General features: G+C 41.8%; 1 long non-coding RNA gene across 1 annotated transcript in view; it reads left to right on the plus strand.

Moving 5' to 3' along the window:
* LOC138528777 (uncharacterized) overlaps window positions 1-22,865 on the plus strand; it is a 198,099-nt gene that overhangs the window by 75,863 nt on the left and 99,371 nt on the right. The gene's annotated exons all lie outside the window — the stretch shown is intronic.

Below are 22,865 nucleotides of genomic sequence, written 5' to 3' on the forward strand. Positions count from 1 at the left end.
AATCCAGTCCAACCGCCATAGTAATAGAGAGATTTCCCAATATTCGCCTCAAGGTAATTGAAAAATAGTCAAGATGTCTACCAGTTCTAATATATATAGAACAACACAACTGCCTTAATAGTAAAAAGAATTTCCAATAATTGCCTCAAAAGACCATGTATACCATGTGTATAAAACATGAGATCAAGACTTGACTATGGAGGATATCCGAAGTCAAATACGCTTATTAGAAACAAGCGTACTTACCGAGTGATGTTAGCTGCAGCGCAACAACCACAAGAGTGCCGATCGCTGCTTGATCGTGCTCTTACTGTATATAGCGTCGCCTGGAGACGCCCGCGCAGGCACAGCGCGTCTCCAGACGAAATGCCGGCCATGTTTGTGTGGTACCGCACCGTTGTCACGGTGACATCCCAACCAAAGCTTTAAGAATCAAAATTCAACTCTCATACGTATAGCTGTTTATTAACATCATATATATTAGGTAATACAACTTGTAACCAAACCATATTCAGAGTGTCAATCATTAATCAGCTATGTTATTACCACTTAGAGCAATTAGCATCTGATGCTATAGACAAATTAACATCTACCTTGCTACGGTATAACCCTTCGTTCATTGGGAACGCTGAACATGTTGGAATAATCAGCAATGTAATGCCATAGTCAAGATAACACTTACCCAATAGGGGTATATATTAGGATATAGGCATCCATTCATTCTAACTTACAATGAGAGTCCAAACAAGACTCAAGATATTCTCAATATCTCCAGATGGTCATTGTAATCAAAGTTTATAATAAGTTCAAATGCCTAGGGACAGGAGAAAACCACTCGGATCCGAGATCCGACTGGGTGCCTCAGATCCCCAACTAAGTACCCTGAATGTCAATCCATACTCAATACTCAAGATCTCTCAACTAATAGCAATGAGGATAGCACAAAGTAAAAGCATATCATTTATACAAAGCGCATTAAATCCATTTCGGTGTAATTAAGTCCTGGACATACCTGTTCTGGAGGGCCATGAGCCTGATTGCCCTCAATTATTTTCTGATCGCATTAATTCCTTTTATTGTCGTATTGATCATTTGCAGCAGCTCCCATCTGGTTATCTGTAACCACTTGACGTTTACTGCAGTCTGAATTACTGGCAGGAATATAGCTGGGAAAATCATTGCTGTTTTGCTGAACAACGTATGCTCATCTGGAATGTCATAATAGGCTTCTATTGATTTTGCTGAGAGGTATTTAGCTCTCCCCTGTCTGCTTCGATAAAGCAATCCTTTCTTCCTCGGGTGCATGTCCATTTTTGTGAAGTCTGTAATCTGCAGGTCACTTTGTGGTACTACTAAGGCTGGTATGCTTATCACTACCAATGTAAAACTCCTCCCCATTTTGGTGGCAAATTTATATATGCTGTTGATCCACAGGCCCAGTAATGGTCCATCAGGACTGCTGTTCCTTCTTTCATGCCTGGTACATCAAACACTCAGCCACACTTGTGGTTTTCTCCAACTTTCACTGTGCCATTATTTCTGAAGCATAAAGACGCAATCTTCAGGGGTAGTATCTCCAATGGTCCTCCCTCATCGTCGACCCATGTCAACAATATTGCAATCTTAGACCTTTGGATTTTGCATTCCTTTTCTGCATTTGCCACACTATTTCCCATTGTCTTGTTAATGCCAGTGCTTTGCACACAACCAATCCGCCAGTCCATCCTTCAGGAGTAAGGACTGTTCCATTAATTTTCACAGCATTTTCGTTTTCCCTTCCCATTCTTATATTTGCATTGTAACATCTTATTTTCTTCAATCGTGATTCCTGCTCCTTTTATTCAGGCTGTTCGTATTTTTTATTTGATGCGTTGTTTCTGGCTTTTCTCTTGACTTTATTTCTTGTACATAATTGTCTTCTCTTTGAGATGTTGCTTTATTCACCCACACTGTGGATGCTGTTCTGCCTTGGAGCTGTCCTATGGTTAGGCAAAGTGCAAGGTGTGTCAGGCAATGTGCCCTTTTTGCTAATACTTCTGTTGCTATTAATGTTTAGAGTTTCCCAAAGCATAAGATATGTATTTATTAATTTTTTTTTACATTTATAAAGAGCACAGGCGTACCTAGGGCATTGTGATGCTGTTACAATAGGGTTTACTTAGTTACTTAATTAGTTACTTAGTTACTTAGTAATAAGTAACTTAGTTAAAAAGTTACTTAGTTACTTAGTTACTTAGTTACTTAATCAAGAAGGCCCTCAGTAATGTAGTACCGGTGCAAACTCTTACTGAAACAACCTCTCCTAACAAAGTGGATAGTACTATCCCTCAATTTTCTTTCACTTACTATTCTGAAAAGGAAGTCTCGAAAGTTATACAAGATACTTCTTGTTCTGCCGATGACTTTCCTACAAGCATCCTTAAGGAGTCCAATGACATCTTGGTCCTGTGGATTACCAAGCTGATAAATCTTTCCTTTGATGAGGGTCTGGTACCGGACCTGTTAAAATCTGCATGGATAACACCTTTATTAAAAAAAGAAAACCTGGATCCCACCAACAATGATAACTACAGGCCCATTACAAATGTGCCTTTTATCCTCAAGATACTAGACAAACTTGCATACTTGCAATTACAGGCTCATGTTGAGGAACATAAAATTCTTGGTACCCGACAGTCGGGTTATAGAGCACGTCATGGGACCGAGACGGCCTTGCTCGATCTTAAGTCCACCCTGGCTGGCATAGCAGATAAAAACCAAGCTGCTCTGCTTATGCTACGTGACCTCTCTGCAGCCTTTGACCTGGTTGATCACAGCTTACTGGTGTCAAGGCTCGGGGAGGTCGCCAACTGTTCTATGACAGCATCTAGATGGATAGCCTCCTTTCTAGGTCCTAGAATGGTAAGGGTATGTGTAGGCAACAATCAATCCTCCCCCATCTCTCAGACGTGTGGAGTTCCACAGGGCTCCTGTCTGTTGCCTCTGCTCTTTAATCTGTATATCCGCCCTCTTCTCGACCTCTTAAGTAAACTTGTAGTGCAATGTACAAACTACGCAGATGACACTCAAGTAGTTATACAACTGAGTGGCTCATACAGTAACGATGTCGGAACTATCAATAACATATACAAAGCCATACAGGACTGGATGGCTTGTAATTCCCTGGCTTTAAATGATAAAAAGACCAAGCTCCTAATAGTGTCCTCTAAAATCACCCAGACTAAACTTGATCCTAATTATGCCAGCTTCCCCATTGCGGATAATATCATCACTGTCCAAAAGAAAGTTAAGACCCTAGGAGTTATCCTGGACGAAGAGCTATCTATGAAGTCCCACGTCTCTAACATCAAGTCTAGCTGCGGACTGATCAACAAGCGAATAGGATATATTCGCCCATTTATCACGGAAAAAAACTGTGCTCTCCTGTCCTCGGCACTGATAAATTCTAGATTAGACTACTGTAATAGTCTTCTATCTGGTACCACAGCTACCAACATTCAATCTCTGCAGGTGTCCCAGAATAACGCTGTGTGCACTATTTTCAACCAATCTCGTCGCACCCACATCTCCACCTTTAGGAAGAAACTTCATTGGCTCCCAGTAAAACATCGTATAATACACAAGGTGTTAACTACGACGCACAAATGCCTGAGCCTCAGCAGTCCTATATACCTGTCTGCACGCATTAGTATCAAGTCTAATGAGAGGAACCTTCGCTCATCCACAGCGGTCGTCATCAAACACCCCAGATTTAGGACAGCTAGATTTGGGGGTACCACCCTTGATGCACAGGGTCCCCTTCTTTGGAATACACTACCAGCTCGGATACGGCAAAGCTACACTGTGTTTAAACGGGCCATAAAAACTCATTTATTTAACCTGGAATAACCTGCTCATGTTTCCCCGTTCTTCTTCTGCCTTTGTGTTTGTCTGTTCCTGTTTTGTCTTCGTGTGCGCCCTGAGGCCCATGACCACGTGGCCCGTTACAAAAATAAAAAATAAATAAATAAATAAAATACAATGGTAGAAAAACATGACACACTGTCGGAGACGTTAAGTACAGTGAGAAAGATACATGACAATGCAACAGTTATAATGACATTTACAAGCTATGCCGCTTCAGTACTAAAAAGTTTCCATGGTTACATACAGGGGAACCAGCTGATCTATTTTGTTTAGGAGGGTGGGACTAGCTGAAGAGCTTGGTTTTGAGTGCTCAATGGAAAGCTGTGAGGGAGTTCTCATTCCTAAGAGATGTGGGTAGAGCGTTCCAATTTTTAGGTGCTCGAATTGTAAAGCTCGAGCCACCGGATTTACCTCTTTTAAAGGTAGGAACGAGGAGCTGATTAGAGTGATGGGATCACATAGGTCTAACCGAGTTGGCACAGTATATTTTTTCTACTCGGTATGGAGGTGCTGTGGGAGAGAGGCACATGTGTGTAACAGCAAGGGTTTCAAAAAGTATGCGCTCTTTAAATCGGAGCCAGTGGGCATCACATCTAGCCTGGGTGATGTGCTCCCTTTTAGGAATGCTTAACACCGCTCTCAGGGCATTATTTTGGGTGATTTGTAGTTTGTTAAGGTTTTTTTCCGACATGCCTAAAAACAGAACATTACAATAGTCCAATTTGGCCCCAATGGTGGCTCTTGCTATGGTGAGGCATTTTTTGGAGAAGAGGTGCGATTTGACTGCATTTATGATTTTGGTAGTAAGTGCAGCCGAAGATGAGATGGGGCTAGCTTGACGCCTCATGGAGAGAGTGGAGTCAAAGAAGACTCCCAATGTTTTGACTGCTCTGGAGGCAGTGATTACAGTATTCTCAATGTTGAAGGATCTGTATTGAATATCGAGCTTGTTGAGAATTTCCTTTGGGCCTACCAGAAGGATTTCTGTTTTGTCCCCATTAAGACACAATCCATTAGCCGCCATCCGGGCCTGGATGAGGGTATATGTTTTATGGAGTGTAACTGAGTCCTGTTCGTAGGAGCCAGAGAGGGGGAGGAGGACTTGAGTAACATCGGCATAGTTAGTGTATGCTATGCCGTGATTGTCCGGGTCATTAAAAAGTGGTAGAGTAAACATGTTGACCTAGACGGAAGCCTGATTGTCTCTCACCAAGGATATTGTTCACTTCCAGAAAATGTTGGATTTGTATATAAGCAGCTTTATCTAATATTTTTAACAGAAAAGGCATGGTAGTGATGGGTCTGTAATTATTAGGTGAATCCGGATCGAGGGATTTTTTTTTAGCAGTGGGCGAATCCAGGACTCTTTAAGGCGGGGGGGCGATGCCCAAGGCGAATGAGGCATTGATGAAGGCTCTAAGAAATGGGGCTAATGAGTCCACGCAGTCTTTTATAAGGTTGGCAGGGCAGACATCACCCTTGCAAAAGGAGGGTTTGATCTGTTTCATGATAACTAGTAGTTCGGTCTCAGTTACCTCTCTGAAAGAGAAGAACTTTTTGTCTTTGTTGTCATAATTAGTAATAGGTGCATTGGGCAAGCTGGCTTTAGGCAAGGCATCATAATGTGAGTTCATTTTTTCCTAGAGGAGGTTTTTATTTTCAGCATGGCAGTTTGGACTTTGTTGCACCAAGCTTCGTCTTTCACAATTTCTTGAGTGTTAGTCAAAGGTATGGCTATTTCCTTAAATATTGCAAACAATTCTTTTAATTTGGATTTGGCATTTGAGATTCTGGCGTTACAGGCTGGGGATTTCCCTAGAGTGATAGCTTTTTTATATTGTGAGGCAAGTATTTCATAGGCCTCTAGTGTAGAGTTATGAGTGAAGGCTTGCCATTTGTAGAGCGCAATACACTTCGAGGAGTGTAATTCTAGTAGCTCTTGAGTGAACCAATAATTAGAATGTTTCTTCCGTTTAGCTTTCTTTCTGTCTCAAAGGGCAAGGGCGTCTACTGCTGTTTTGATTGTGGTGTTGTAGAGTTCTGCCAGTGCCAGAGGATCATTGGAGAATGGGGGCCTGATGGCTGGGACCTCTAGGAATGAAAGGTCCCTATCTCTGGTAAGGAGCCATGAGCATCTAGCTAATGCTGAATGGGCGGGCGAGTTAGGTTTGGAGGTATTGGTAATGGTCAGGATGTGGAAATGTATACGGTGATGGTCCGTCCAGGGGCAGGGAGTGTTTTTTAAACTGATATCTGCAGCATAATTGTGGTCAGCTACCCAGTCTATCATAAGTCCTTTCATGTGGGTCGGGTCAATGACTCTTTGAAGGAAACCCATACCCTGGAGTGCTTTGGCCAAGGACTTGCCTTGTTTATCTTTAGGATCGTTGAAGCCAAGGTAAGGTCCCCCAGAAGGATGGCTTTTGTGGTGTTCTTTAGGTTCTCTCCTAGCAGGTGGAGTAGATTTCCTTGAAAGTCAAGTAGTGGCCCTGAAAGGCAGTAGATGATGTGGATAACGATAGTACCATTAGGTTAGAGGGAAAGATTTACATATAGCGCATCTGAATTCCCACCTAACGGTGAGTTGATTTGTCTAATAGCAAGAGATTCCTTAGCTATGAGGGCCACACCCCCTCCTTTGGCAATTGTTCTGTCCGGTTGGAACATGCTGTAGCCTGGTGGGAGGGCTAAAGAGATGGCTGGTCCCGATGCTTCATGAAGCTATGTTTCAGTAATGGCGAGTGCATCAAGATCGAGATTGGTGAGAAGGTCATGAATCTCTGTAGCATTGGCTGGGAGTGAACAAGCATTTAAAGGTCACATTGTAGTGGAATGGAAGAAGATGTTCGGTAGGGACTGGAATCCTAGTATCCTTGTTGGAGTTAGGTAGAGCAGTAAGCCTATGTTTAGGGGGGAGCTGATCTTCTGGCTTTAATTTACTGGCAGCTGTGGTATGAAAGGAGCGTGCTCCTAGTAGTTGGTTTCTCATTTGATTAGTCCTGGGGCATGTGGTTAGCTGGGAGGGCTGTGTACGACACTGCAAACTGGCTAGTCTACTATTGGTGGGCGTCAAAGCGTGAGGAGCAGTGGGGGTGCAGAAGAAGGAAGGAAGGAAGAGAGTATGGGGAATGTCTTCTGAATTTGGTGGCTTATTTTTCATGCTGGAAGGCCGTTGGAGCTGGGTTGGCAACTGCTAAGGCTAAGACTGCTAGGTAATATACCTTTATTGTGGTTCTAAGAGGATACGGTCAAAGGTGTGGGTGTTGAGGCACTGATAAAAGTAGGTGGTGGGTATGCGTGTGGGCCTGGGCACTGTGACAGAGCACTGGGTGATACCGAGCTACCAGTCAGCGGCATTGATGTACAGTACAGTGAGCAAAGCTCTATGTCCTTTGAGCTCACACAGTTAAGGCAGCTAAAAAGATTTAAGCAGTACGGACTATGGTTTAGAGTAACAGAACTTTGAGAAATAGTGGCAGTATGCATACTCATACATGAACATAACAGTGGGCTAGGCTCAGTGAGCTTTTAGGCTAAACATAAATAAAGCAAGACAGTCAATAGTTTAGTAAAGCACAGCCATGAGAAGTACGTACGCATAGAGTAGCAAAACAGTGACCTCAGATATATGTACTTTTGGGCTAAACACAGTTTAGGTAGCACAATCAGTGGTTTAAAAATGCATTGCTGTGAATAAACATATCAACATATCAGTATACGTACTCCTACCTGAGCAGTGCATTATAGTAGAAGGGATGTACATATCGGCTGGAGACGGTTGATCACAATTTAGGCAAGGCAGTAAAAATGCTTATGTGGCATGGCAGCAAACAGTCCATGCGGAATGCCATGCCCATAAAGACGGAATAACGGGTGGGATAGCAAGTGGGGTAGTGCACTGCTTCAGGAATAACTGTGCAATTGAGAAAGTCAGATGCAGCTGCCTGAGCTAGCAGAATGAGGTTGGAGCTCAGGGGGGCTAAAGACTAAGCATACATCTGCTTGAGAGCAGAGGGGCAACAGCTGTACAGTCAATGTTGGGGACAGTGCTCAGAAAGGCGTTGCTGTGAATGTTAGGAGCCGCGCCTTTTGTTATGGCTTTGTGAGGCCGCCAGAACATCACCAGCGATGAAATAAGTGTTCAAGTCGCCGTGGGGCTATGTGGCCCAGATAGGTGGTTGAGGGGGAGGAGAGGTATGAATGCAAATGGGTGGGCGGGAGATGCAATTGGCATGGAAGTACTCACAATTAGCAAGATGCAGGTTCTGGAGCCGGTGGAGACTTTTGTGGGAAAACTGAGGGCTGGAGAACAGAATGACTGGCCGACGATATAAGGGAACAAACATAGCAGCTTTCATATGATGTTTTTCTTCTCCCTTTCTTCATGTGCTGATACCATAGATTATTCTTGAAATGAGCCGAACTATCAAGCTACCTATTTATATCTTCATGGTCTTCCCCAACATCCCTTTTAAATCGAAATAAATGCCTAGTAAGATTATAAAAAATGCTGTTTGTGATTTCATCAGGGGCAATAGTAAATGTTTAATTGGCCCTCACCATATCTATATTGTTTCTTATAATATGTTTAAATGTCATAATAATCAGGAGGAAAACACAAATCATAATGCAGAATGACGCCACAATTATTATTCCATGGAAACTCATCGATCCTCTTGATGGCAATGAGTGTCCTATATTCTGAAACCTCATTTTTGCTTTCAACTTTTAATATGTAACTGTAAGTCTCTATGAATCAAACCTTTATATCAAGAACTGCAAGATGATTCCTATAGTTATTCTAAAAATATATAATTGTTCTTAGGATTTCCAAGAAACATCATGAAGTTGACATATTTTCTTATTAGAGCTGGATAAGACTGTAATATGTAGATAAAAACAGCATACAAGAATGTGTGTAATGTTATTGCAATGGGTAACATAAAGATGAAGTGTGCTTTCTTTCTTTCTGCTCTGGTAATTCAACGCATTGTTGCTTTAACTTATCTATAAAAGTTCCTGGATCACTGCAAGTCTGTTTACTCCTTGTCAAATGTTAAAGATATTGCCCTTTAGTCTAAGGTGCTGCTGTGTTGATCACTTTCCGTGTCTTTACTCTTGGCCATAGAATGATGCTGCATACACGGAACCTCTTCTCTTGGTTCACAGTCAGTTGTTGCAGGAGGGGTCTGGGTTTCACCATTATATGGCTTGATGCCATACAAAGAAGCCAAGCTCTTTATCCTTTTAACTTGGCTGCTGTGGGTGTGACTTCTTCCATCTCGTATGGACCTTCAAAGCGGGGAGTAATCCAAGTGTGTACAAACTTTCTTAACAGCACCTAGTCTTCTGGGTATAGAATTGTTTTTTTTTAAACAAATCCTCTGCTTCAATGGGTTGATCGTCTTTGTCGCTTCTCTTTGACCCCTTGTATTAACCATATGGTTAATGCCTAATAGAAGAACTATTTGCTTGAAGAGCTCATTTACAAATGCGGTCCATTGTAAGACTGCGAAACCTCACACAGATCCCATCTTGGGAACACTTCACACACAAGGAACTTGGCAGTGCACGTGGCGCCAGGGTGTGTGCATGGACCTGCCACAAACCATCTAGAAAAAGGACATAGCACGACCAACATACATCTGTAACCATTGCATGTCTGCAGCATGTCCACATAATCTATATGTAGATGCTGAAATGGGACATTGGGTCTAGGAATTGCTCTGCTCACCATTTGCAAAGTATACCCTGCAGTACATTTCAAGCACATGATGCAATTTACAAAAAACGTTTTTCACCAAAAACACAAATAATGCATGCTCAACAAATAATGTTATTGAACACCCTATTGTCATACTTGATGCTTTTTCAATCGCGAATGCAGCAGCAGCAGCAGCAGCAGCAGCAGCAGCAGCAGCAGCAGCAGACTGCTCATAAGGATAATACCCTTTCATAACTGGATCTAAAATCCCACTATAATAGGCTAATCTTCCACCTCGTATGGACCTTCAAGGCAGGGAGTACTCCAAGTGTGTACAAACTTTCTTACCAGCGCCTGGCCTTCTGGGTATAGAATTGGCTGTTTTAACAAATCCTCTGCTTTAATGGCTTGATCATCTTTGTTGCTTCTCTTTGACTCCTCCCTTCAATTCTTGACCGGTTGAGACATGAAAGAAATACTTACAGACATTGTTGTTAGTTAATCATGCATCTCATCACCTGGTGCCTTCGCTACACTATGGGCATCAGTTTTTAAGCTAGTTGGAGGAGCAAGGGGGGTTTTCATGCAGCGTCCAGTCACCAACTCATGAGGAGTTAGATGCTGATCTGAGCCAGGCTGATTTCTTAGGGCATATAAGGCAAGAGGTTGGCAATGTAGCCAGCCCTTCTTCAAAGTTATTTTTATTGTTGCAATCCTTTCAGTCAATAATTCAGCTAATCTGTCACAGACGCCATTCACTTGTGGGTGATAGACAGAAGAAAACGTATGGTTAATGGCTAACAGAAGAGCTATTTGTTTGAACAGCTCATTTACAAATGTGGTCCATTGTCAGACCGCAAAACCTTACACACATCCCATCTTGGGAACACTTCACGCACAAGGTACTTGGCAGCGCACGTGGCATCAGGGTGTGTGCATGGACCTGCCTTGATCCATCTAGAAAAAGGACATAGCACAACCAACATGCATCTGTAACAGTTGCATGTCTGCAGCATGTCCACATAATCTATATGTAGATTCTGAAATGGGTCATTGGGTCTAGGAATTGCTCTTCTCACCATTTCCAAAGTGTGCCCTTCAGTACATTTTTGGCACATGATGCAATTTACAAAAAACGGTGCCATATGCTCCAATAGATTTGGCAGAAAAAACCACTATGCACAAGGTAGTGGGGTTGCTCCAGTGCTACCCTCAATAATGCTTGAGGCATAACTGGCTTTCCAGTGCTATCTTGTCTCTGAATTGCCTCAGTGGACGATAAAGAACACCCCCATTTCTTCCATAAATCCTTCTCTTCTTGTGGTGCTCACCCTTGTATCTGAATTAACTGGACAATAGACAGCATGTTAAAGCCCTCCTTTATGAACATGCATCGTCCTGTCATTTGTTTAACACTTTCTATTTCAAAATTAGAAATAGTTGGGAATTAGGCTGCCTTTTTGGCTTCTAAATCTGCGGCTTCATTTCTGTGGGACATAAATCTGTCCTTTTAGAGTGCGTTGTGCATTTTATGACTGCTAGAGTCAATAGGAGGGCTAGTACTTCATTATGTTTATTCAATAGGCCTGCATGTTGCAGTCGAGTGCCGTCTGCAGTGTGACAGACCTACGTGTACAGTTGACGTCACATAGACAGAGTCAGAGTACACCGCCACTTCCTAATCTTTGAATCTCTGAAGCACAGCGATAAGTGCCAGTAATTCTGAAGCCTGTGCTGAGCAATGCGAAGGCAATCTCGTGCTTGTCACTACTTCAAATTGACCCTCACATTTCAGCTTTACTACTGCTCATCCAGTATGCCTTTCGCTGGTTGTTTGTTACATTTTTGAAGAACCATCAATAAAAACAACTTCCCCCTCCCGAGGGCATTCTCTCTAGCTTGGGAAATGTCATTATAGTTATCAGTATATGTTGTGCAATCATGTACATAATCATCCTCCCCTACTGGTTCAGCTATGAACATTGCTGGGTTCACTGTCTTACATCTGACAATTTTTAATCACAGGGTTCAAGATTATTACCTCGTATCCTAATGCTCTTTTTGTTGCCAATGTACTTTTGGTTTTCTCCAAAATCATAAATAATGCAAGCTCAACAAATGATTTTACTGAACACCCTATTGTCATACCTAATTCTTTTTCAATTGTAAATGCAGCAGCAGTTAAAGACTGCTCACAAGGATAATATCCTTTCATAACTGGATTTAAAATCCCACTATAATAGGCTAATGGTGTGTGTCCATGTCCTAATGTTCTTTTCTGTGTAAGAACTGTTGTCATGACTTCTCCATTTGAATGGGAAAATAAGTAAAATTCTTCATGATAATCTGGAATTCCCATCACAGGGGCTGTACTTATCGCCTTGTTTAATTCTTCAAATCCTTCAGTCATTTCATCTTTCCATATTGTTTTACTCTTGCCCACCTGTGCTTTTTAAGTCCTTTTGAAAGTGGTCGAATCTATGTACAGTAATGGAAAACCCCAGCCCTGCAATAATTACATAGGCCTAAAGACTGTTTCATTTCTCTCACTGTTTTAAGTTCTGAGGTCTTCATAATTGTGTCTGCTGTTTCAGGTGTCACTTTCCTCCCCTCATGAGAAATCAATTGTCCTATATAGAAGACATCTTCCTGCCAGTATTGTAGCTTCTCTTTGTCCACTTTATATCCTTTCTCTTAGAGAATAGTCATAAGCTTAATTGAATCTTCTCTACACCTTTCTTCTGTCTCAATGCACACCAAAATGTCATCCACATATTGAAATATTGCACTTTTGAGCTCAACTTTACGTAGTTCCATGTGGAGGAATCTATTAAAGATTGAAGAGGACTCACAGTACACCTGCGCCAAACAATTATGTTTCAGGCAGATATTTCTATACGAAAGGAAGACCTGTGAGTCTTCATGGAGGGGAATTGAAAAAAAATGCATTCTTTAAATATTTGACTGTAAAATATTTGCCCTTAGATGTGATGTTGCACAATATTGTCGCAGGATTTGGAACTAAAGGAAACTCAGCTTCGACTATATTGCTTAGAGGGCAAAAGTTCTGTATAAATCTCCACAACCCCCGTCGATTTTTTTCACTGGGTAAACAGCCATGTTACATGGAGAATCAGATTGTACCAATATTCCTTGCTTCATTAAAGTGGAAATGGTCTTGAATATACTTTCATTTGCCTGGACATGGGGTATTGTCTTGCACGTGGCAAAAGTGCTCCTGGTGTAAGCTTGATTTTAACTGGTCCTACTCCTTTTAATAGACCGATGTCATATGAACTTGTGGTCGATAAAATCTTTGGCACTTTCTCTGAATCTTCCTGGAAAAATAATGTTTTCCTATTACCAATGCCATTCTCTGCTGTAGTTCTCTATTCTCTACTTTTATCCACTAAGTGAGACTAATAAAAAATACTAATTCATCATCTAAATACTCATTCTTTAACAACTCCTTGTCTGTCAAATGTGTCAGCCTATATTCTTCACTGGGGGCTATCACTGTTCTCCATCCTCTTCCCTCATCATCTGTCCCACGAAGAGCCACCCTTTCCTCTCTGACCACTGCTGCTTCCAACTCCAAGGGGATCATCTGCCATTCTTCATCATCCATAGGGATTCCTGGTCTCAACAAAAACTCATCAGGTAGTCTTAATAGTTTACCTATCAATCTGGGTAACCACGATAACAAAACAGTCACTCCATACAAGAATGGTTCTGGGTCCAAAAGGACCCCTAATAATGCTTTCTGGCCTATAAAGGCTAATATAAACTCTCTCACATTCATATAATGTATCCCTGGAGTAGAACACACTATTCCTTCATTAGTAAAAGATGTCATCATGTCTAGTTTCATCATTAAGTCACGCCCTAATATGTTAACTGGCGTTTACCTAGAATATAATAATGGCATAGACATGTTGTGTTCTCCTATAGAGATTGGTAATCCATCTGTGAAAGGAACTACACTCATCACCCCAGAGAATCCCTGCACATTCATTGCAATACCTGACATTGGATATTTCCCCTCACAGACACAGGAACAAGTTGCTCCAGTGTCTACAAGAAATGAAAATGTCTTGCCTCCTATCGTCACCTTGACCCTTGGTTCCTATTGGGTGCCTCGTGTCACTGATAGTACTGAACACATCAGGTCACTGTGCAGGCTGTCCTTTTGTGGCTCCAGATTCATCCCTGTACCTGTGAAAGGATTTCCTCCTACCACAGTCACACTCCATAATTTGGGTGCAGGTACTGGCTGTACGCCTGTAGTTATATTCAATTGTGGAACCATAGCCTGCTGTGTATCTGCTTGCTTAGTTTGTGCCTGTTGTGCCTGCATGGGCACTTGCTGTGATTGCCCTTGTCACAATTGTATTTGTAATGGTGTTTGCTGCACTTGCTGTGGTTGCAGCCTATATGTCTGAACCTGCGTGTGTTTTTGGGCATATTATTCCTGTGGCTCTGTATTATATTATATTTATTTTTTGATTTTATTGTGCATTTGTTAGGCGCTTATACAGCAAGTAAATTGTGTTTCAAAGTGCCCACGGGGCAACAGGGAGGGAACATGGGATTAAGAAACAAATGAAAACACTGAGGATAAAGACGGACCTACCAGGCCTTGTGAGCATTCAGAATGTGCAAATGCAGGGAGAGGAGCGGAGAGGGCGTGGGGGGTAAGTGCTCATGCTCCTGAGTGAGCAGCAGATGTAAGTGTCGAGTGGAGTAAGTGTTAGGGAGAGATCAGTTGCCAATCAATAGGTAAGTGCAGGCCTAATGTGGCATAGGCCAGTGGGTCCAAGGCAAGTTCTGGGAGCGGGCAGAGGATGAAAGGTGATTGGGTGTGGGAGGCCAGGGACCAGAAGGACACATAAGGGCCCTGGTCACGAACTCTAGCAGCTGTTGGATTAGCAACGGAGGGAGGAGGTGAAAAGGAAAGTCTTGAGCTTCTGGAATTCAAGGAGATCCGGCTCAAGCCGAAGAGGAAGGGGGAGGCTGTTCCATAAGAGAGGGCCAGCAGAGGAAAGATCAGCCACTAGCCCTCTGTTTAGCAAAGCGCTTAACACACAGAGAGTTGGTACCAGAGCAACGTAAAGGTCTGGAGGGAGACTATTTAGTAAGAGCAAGTTGTAGTTAGCATGGTCCTTGGCCCCAGACAGCCTTAAGGATAATGCAGAGGGATTTGAATTCGATCCTTGTATGAACTGTGTGCCAGCAGAGAGTTTTTAGAGCAGAAGAGATGCAGGCCCTGGGCTTGAGGCCAAGGATAAGTCTTACTGCTCTATTCTGGATTAGTTGGAGGGGTCATAGAGAGGAAGAGGGCAGATTCAGGAAAATGCTATTGCAGTAGTCTAGTCTAGAGAGAACAAGAGCTCTGGAGGCATTGAGCTTCTAGGGGAAAGGGGGAACAGGGAGAATTCCTTTGAGAAGGAAGAGTTGAAAGTGAGGTTTTTTGGCAAGGTCCTGAATGTGAGGGAGGAAGGAAAGAGAGGAGTTGAAGATGACTCCAAGGTTTCAGGCTTTGGATGAAGGAGATGGGGGAGAGCCCATAGAGGATGGCTAGAGTGAGGGGAAGAAAGAGGGAGCTGGAGTCCCAATAGGAAGGATCTCAGTATTGCTGGCATTGAGGCAGAGATAATTGGAAGTGCACCAGGACTGGATGACCGATAGGCAGTCTAGAATGATGGAAGAAGTAAGGAGGGGGTGAGAGGGGCGGTAGTTGGCTGGACAAGTGGGGCCTACCGAAGGTTTTTTCAGAAGGGGAACACAAGGGAGTGCTTGAGGCAGGCGGGGAAATATCTAGTGGCAAAAGAGTGGTTGCAGAAATAAGCATGTGCAGGGCAAGAAAGAAAATATTGTCCTTAATGGTTATGGAGGAGCAGGGCAAAACCTGTTTGGAGGAGGAGACCTTCATGGAGCAGACAACTCTGGTGACCTCATCAGGTGTGATAGGGGAGAAGGAGGTGAGAAAGGAAGAAGGAGGGTGGGAGGCCATATGAGGTAAGGGGGTGAAGGAGGGAGGGGGAGAGGGAAGCAAGGGTGCTCAGGATGTCCTGAGTTTTAGGACTAAAGTGTCTGGCTTCCTGTCATCAGCTTTCTTCTTATTCTTCTCCTGCATCAATCGGCAGTGTTGCACAATTGTCAATTGTATTTCTGGCCATGGCTTTGCTTCAGTTCTCACCTGTTTCTTCATTTGCACTGGCCCGGGTAGTGTCTGACACAAAATGTGGTAAAATAATGCTACCATTTTATCCCATGGATCATGCGTCTCAAGGCACCATCTCTCTTGAACATCTTGAATATAAGCAGCAGGGTCTTCATTCCCCCATTTTCCTAGTCATAATCGCACCCATATCTGATGTATCGCATTATTGTACTCTGAGCACCGCCATACATCTGCTCTGCAATTATTCAATGGTGCTCCTTCATGTGTCATGTTTTGTGTAGTCACATCTGCATATCCTACTCGCTTACAAATGTCATCTCTTCCCTGCCCTATAATTGCTGCAAGCAAGCCTTTTATGTCACCTATAGCTAAAGTCATTCCTGATGTCATTTTTTCTAATTCACTGATCCATTTTCCTGAACCGGAAGTTAAATGTGGTAATTTACATCTTAAATTTTCTTTATCCATTTGTGGCCAAGGTATATATTGTGGTCGTCCTCCCCCTTTATCTAATGATGGGAATGGTGAAAATCCTGGTGCATAATCATACCTGCCTACAATTCTCGTCTTCCAATCAGGGCTAATCTAGACCATTTGTCTCCGTCCTGGTAGTGCCCTTAATCTGCTTACATAAGGCAGTGATACATCCCCTGCACAGCGCGATCGTGTGCTTGGCCGATCAGTATATAGTGTTGATTCTGGAATTCTTTCTTTGGGGTCCTCTAAATCTGACCAGTTTACCCCTTTTTCTACACTTGATTCTTTTGAAAATCTGCATTCGCCCTCCCTTCACGCTCTTTCGTTTTCTTCCCTTTCTTTGTCTGACATTATCATGCCCCAGCTTGTATGACTATGATCTTTTTCTGCATCATCAAGATCTAGTCTACTTAAGGCCAGCGTTCTATACTCATCTGTGATGACATCATCTGACTTACCTCCAGTTTTCCTCAAACAAGATCCTTCTACATTCTCTTGTTTTTTTTGCCCTTCTTTATCTCTCCTTTGCCTGTATAAATCCCCACTTATTTTCGCTATGTCCTCTGTATCTCGTTCATTAGCCCATGTTGGTATTCTTGGCATTCCTTGCAGCTCCTTGTGGGGCTGTTGTGACCCTCTCTCTTCCTCAAGTCATGCTTGTGCTTCGATCGGCACTATCCTTCTATGACACATACTCTATCTCGTCCTCTTTTAGTCCCCTACTTCTGTTAATTTCTTCTTCCATTCTCCTTATCTCTCTTAATTCATCTTCCTCTCGCCTTTTTTGCACCCTACATTCTTTCATTCTTTGCGCTTCTAGCTCCTCTTGTCTCTTCTCTTCTAGTTTAGTCTTTTCTTTCCTTGCGTCGTATCTTTTTCGTTCTTCCCTTCACTTGCATTCTCTTTCTTTCTCTTCTTTATATGCTCTTTCTTCTTCATTTTATTTCTTTTCCCACTCTTCTCTCTCTTTTCTTTCTCGAACCCTATCAATACCCTTATCATCCAGCTTGTGTTATATCTGTCCTCCCAACCATTTCTTCTGTGCTTTTGTTATTCCCTTAGCTTTGTCCTTTATTTCTCTCTGCTTCCTTGCTTCTCCATCTGTCTATTCTTTCTCTCATCATGCTGTTTACTTTCATCGCGTATATTTTCGTTATCTGTTTTTACTCTCCTCCATATTGTCCTTGCTGTTATAAGTGGGGGCTTCTATGTCGGATTAACATACCCTGCTTCTGCTTTCAATTCCTTTAAAGGATCAAATCCTTTCTCCTCTGTGTCTACGCTTTTATGTTCTGGAGGGAAAAGGGGGGCTGAAGGCATTTTATCCTCCCCTTAATCTCCCGCTGATATATCTTCCATACCTCTAAAACAGCAAACCTTTTATTTAACTTCTTTCCCTTATATGTAGCATGCAAATACTTTGTCATATGTCGTAATACTGTTTTCCACATCAAACCCTCCTGAGGCCACGGCGTGAGTGTCTTATTAATCGTGCTTCAGACCCATTCCGAATGATATTTCCTTATTTTAGTTGTATATCTTGGCAATGTCCTGCATAAGTGTAAAAGAGGAGTACCCCATTGGTCATAGGTCGATTTCGACTGTCTATACTTACCTGATTTTTTATTCTTCTCTTTATGTTATCAAATATATCACACTGATCAAATTGGAGTAGGCACCATCAGTTGCTACTTCATTACCTGAAAATCAAAATATTTTATCCGCTTTTTAAAACTCTACACAATGATGTTCTTTTTGTGCCTTTGTTTACACTGTCTAACAATTTTTAATATCTTGTTGTCTTGTCATTGATGTTTAAAAAATCCCTTCTTTATTCATTTCTGTTTCCTTTGATTTTTACACTCCTGAGTGACGTCAATCTCTTGATTAGAAAATCTCAATAATCCTGTTGATTCTTTACTATAATTTTGTATCTGCTAGTTTAAACACAACAAAGCATTATACTAACATATGTATAAACCCACACTTGTGCACTTTTTAAATTTTTCTGCGTAAGACTTCCTTTACTATCTTTAGTAAACGTATCTCATCTCATTTTTGCTCCATTTTGGAACGTGATACGCACTCTTCTTGTTGGCCTTGCCTCAGGAAGCTTTAACACTCCCGTTTTTTTAGTGCATACCATTCCGTCCCTTAGAACAGGGAATGGAAGTATCTACTTCTCTTCTTTATAATCCCCAAAAATCCAGTTACTTTTATATATATATATTACATATACATATATATTACAGCACAGTCCCTCCCCTATTTTTGCTACTTTCAAAGGTCTACTTATGTCCGTGGCTCTGCTCGAGTCCCTCGGCATCGACTCTCCCTCAAACAACCAGTATCTTTTTACATGTGTTTTGTTGCGCATCGTTCTCTACAGGAAGCTCTGCAGTCTTCTGGCTAATGGCGGGAACAGCCAAAAGTGCAAAGATCTGGATCTGGCCCTAGGTCGATTAGACCTGAACCATCTGCACCGCTACCAACATGTGCTCTAGCACCTTGAAGCATCTCTTGTGCTAGATGGAATTACCAATAAAAATCTCAGACTAAATACCCTGACAGAATCAAAGAATATGGCAAAGTACTAATTTATTCTGAGTTTAATAAAGCAGCGTCAACTGGCAGACATCGGACTGATGCTTGCACACTCACACACAAACTTGATTACACAGAGGTCTTAGACCCCAATATGCGTCATCTATGATGTCATTTTACGTGGTAAACTATAAAACCTCTTAGCGGGATAGATTGGTTAGGGGAACATATCTACATATAGAAGAAATAGGGGTTAGTACACCATTGGCTGTCTCTTATCTGTGAGGCACACCTCCAACTACCTCTAAATACATATGATACTGATTATAGCGAACAAGATGGCAGCAGATTGGTCTATGCAACATTGTATAGCAGGTTGCCCTATAGACCCACTGATTGGTTGGCATTCTCACCCAACCTTGGACTTTCGGCTTGGCTAGCACCACATAAGCGAAACGAAACCCAGGTGTTTGAATCATGTCAGATTACTGCCCACTTTCCCACTTAGTCCATCATCTCTCATCACTCTGACCATGATCCAGAGTTTCCCGTCTGTAGTTGACCTTGTAGTCTGCTTTCTGTTCTTGGACATTCAAGGGAGTGTAAGCACATCACTAGCTTCATCTGAGGTTTAATGAATAGCCCTTGTTTTCAACTACTTCCGAGGTTTAATGAATAGCCCTTGTTTTCGACTTCTGAGTCACATATGAAGAGACCACAAATGTGTCCATTTTGACCTCTTATTTACTGCTATTTGATTTAATTATACTGCGTCTCATTGCTCTTTTTGGCCTCTAGAGACTTGCTCACTCTACCTTGTATAGACTTTATACGCTTTTAATTGTCCAATACTTAGCTCCTGCAAATGTTTTCTTCTTTAATCTCAGAGAAATATGTCACGTACATGGCTTATCTGTCTGCCTACCTCTGTGCTTTGTAGCTATTCCTTAAAAATAGCATCTTTGAGCCCAAGCCAACATAGACTTCTCTTTGTTTTGCACACAAAGCTGTTCTTTCAGTGTCTCCTAACTCTTGAACCCTGATCTGTTTCTGAGGTGGCTGAATTGTATCTTGAAACGAGCCAGCATCAATTTTCAATTATGTCCATCATAGCCACATTATATATCCCTCCATAGCAAGCTTCTATATGTCTTTTCTACCTTGTGTTACTATGTATTTACACTTATTTGTCAGTAAGTGACTTTTTTCTTCTTTTGCATTCATGATTACATGTTTCTCTTGTCACTTCAGTTACATCGTCTCTCTTAAGTATCTTCATATTGTTTCAGTATGGCTTTGTATATTAGCTTTATGACATCACTCTGCCCTCATCAGGTTTCAGTCTGTGCTTCATGATGTCCAATGGTGCATGTTGACATCCTTCCACACAGCATCCTTCCACACTTTCAGTGCGAGGGTACATACGGTACGGCTGTTTGAGTGCATATCGTCTCTTATTTTTTTTTAAGGTTTATTGGTCTCAAACTAAAAACAAGTTATAGTACAAAAGAAACATTTAACAGTTTAAAAGAAACAAAAGCAAAAATTTCCAAATCCCACAATTCCAACCAGACAGAATAATTTCCCTATCTTCATGGCATACCTTATTTCCAGTCAGATCAGCCATAATTATTTCACCCCTCATTTCAGACCAATCACTGAAATAATAAATTTGAGCATAGCCAAGCTATGCCCTATTTTCTGTCCAATCAGTAACCAGTCCCAGTATTCTTTCAAGGTTAAAAGAGCCCTCTGGGTAATTTCCCATGTAGTGTAATCATTCCACACTAAATCCTTTGCATTGCATTGCTATGTGGTAAAGCGATTCCACTTCATCATTCTTCTTGCAGAAACGACAGACATTATTATCAATACCACTCTGCTGATGTTTAAACTGAACTCTTCTTGTGGGCATAATGTTCAAACGGCAGCGAAAGAGAAGGTGCCTATAGAATGACGTGGGGAACTTGCATAGATACACGGGGGATCATTTAGACCTTTTTTTCGATCCACCATTTAAATGAGTAAGGAGTAATTGGTATCGCTTCACATGTTTTTATCCAATCACCTCTTTCCAGTAGAGACTTTACTTTCAGAGGGTTTTCCCTTAGTAAGTCAATATCCAGCTCTAAGACGTACAGTATCTCCCACATCACTTTAGACCAATGAGTTAGCGGATTTTCATTTAACTCATTATCTGGGCATAAAACAGAAAAGGGGGGGGGAGTATCCATCATAATGCATTTCCTGAAATTTCTTTCGACAGTACAATGGAGGCCATAGAAGGAAGGTGTAGCTCATGGTGAATTTTGGCTGTGGATAGAGACAAGGGTAGCCTAAATCTTCCACCAAAACTGGCCTTCCATTTGTGGCCATATTCTTTTACTTAGATTTGGTAGGGTCTCTGCACCATAAGTAAGGACGTGTATTACCTTTTGCCGATAAAAGGTCAAGATCGGTATCATGAAATAGGCCCCATGGCATCTGTGGATAGCACTTCCTTGATTAGTCAAAGTTGTAATTTCATTTTAAACCAGGTCAAATGAGCATTTTCATTAATATTTCTATACATTTTTACTTCCAGATATATGATGGAATCTACTACGTCTAGATGCCAATCTTCTACCTTCCATGACAAAGCTCTTATATTCCTTTTCCTGGTAGTTGACATGATTAGAATTTGAGATTTCTTTACATTCATTTTCATGCCATTGATGTTCAAATAGTTGTTAAAGGCTGTTAATCTGCATTGTAAACCGATTTCCGTTTGGTCTAAGAAGACAATATAGTCTGCATAAAATAACCATGGCAGCTCACAGCCATTCAGCTTAGGTGGAAAAGATTGAACGTCATTTTGTTAGATGCATAGGTCAATTAAATACAGACTAAATAAAATGGGTGCGAGTGCACAGCCCTGCTTTAAACCACAAAATGTCTGGATCTTTCTAGACATCTGACCTCCCAATCGCAGTCTAATCTGTATAGAAGTGTCAGTATACAGCGCTTGTATTGCCTCCAGGATATCAGCGGGGCAATCCCAGGCTTTCAATTTAGCCCATAGGCGGTTTCTATCAACTCCATTGAAGGCTTGATGTAAATCTAGGAAAGCCATACATATTGTGGTGTTATTAGCCAACATTCTCTGTTTAAGCAGATTCAAAATGAATAAGATTACCCCCTTTAGAAAGCCTGTTTGTCTAGGGTCAAGGATTCCCTTTGCAGTTGCCCATGCATTAAGAACCTGAAAAATCAGAGAAGCAAAAATCTTTCCCAGGGAGTCCAGGAGGGCGATAGGACAGTAGTTCTTGGGGTCAGTCCTATTGCCCTTCTTGAATACAAGTACCACACAGGCCTCTCTGCAGGATTTGGGCACCTGCCTGTTTAACACCACCTGTTTAAACAGGGAAAATGTGAATGCTTTTCATCACACTATTGGAGACCCAGTCAGGTCCTGCTGCTCTGGATGAGCTAAACTTCCTGATCATAGACCTGGCTTCCTCCTCGTCAAATTCAAAGAGCCAACCAGCCAACCATCAGCTTTCCATCCCTTTTGGGTCATTAATATACCAGAAGGATCCTCAAATAGTTTGGTCAATGGTTAACCCAACTTTCTTCTGTCACGCCCCCCATCAGTTGGTTTTTCTTACTGCATCTCCCATTATTAATGAGGTTTCACAGGTTAAAGGAATTTTTTCTGCATACTGCAAGCAGCATTTTCTCAGCATCATTTTGAACTAGTGTTGATCTGTGACTTTTTACCCAGTTTTTATAAACTTACCTACATTTTTTCAGTAACAGCTTCGAGGATAAAGTATTTATACGTCTCAGTTTCCTCACCTCCGCCCGGTGGAGTTGTCGTACTTTCACCAGTTCAATATCATATGTATGTTTAGGCGCTAGATGGAGCCCGCCATTTTTACCCATTTTTTGTATAAAACCTTTCAGAGTCCAAGAATATTCCACCAGATGCTCGGCCCTGGCGATTTCTTGGTATAGCCATACCACCAAAAGAGAGGTTTTTCCTGGGGGGGATTTTTAATCTGTTCAAAC

This window comes from Ambystoma mexicanum, chromosome 7q (genome assembly GCF_040938575.1).
Source record: "Ambystoma mexicanum isolate Mex_15411 chromosome 7q, UKY_AmexF1_1, whole genome shotgun sequence".
NCBI lineage: Eukaryota > Metazoa > Chordata > Amphibia > Caudata > Ambystomatidae > Ambystoma > Ambystoma mexicanum.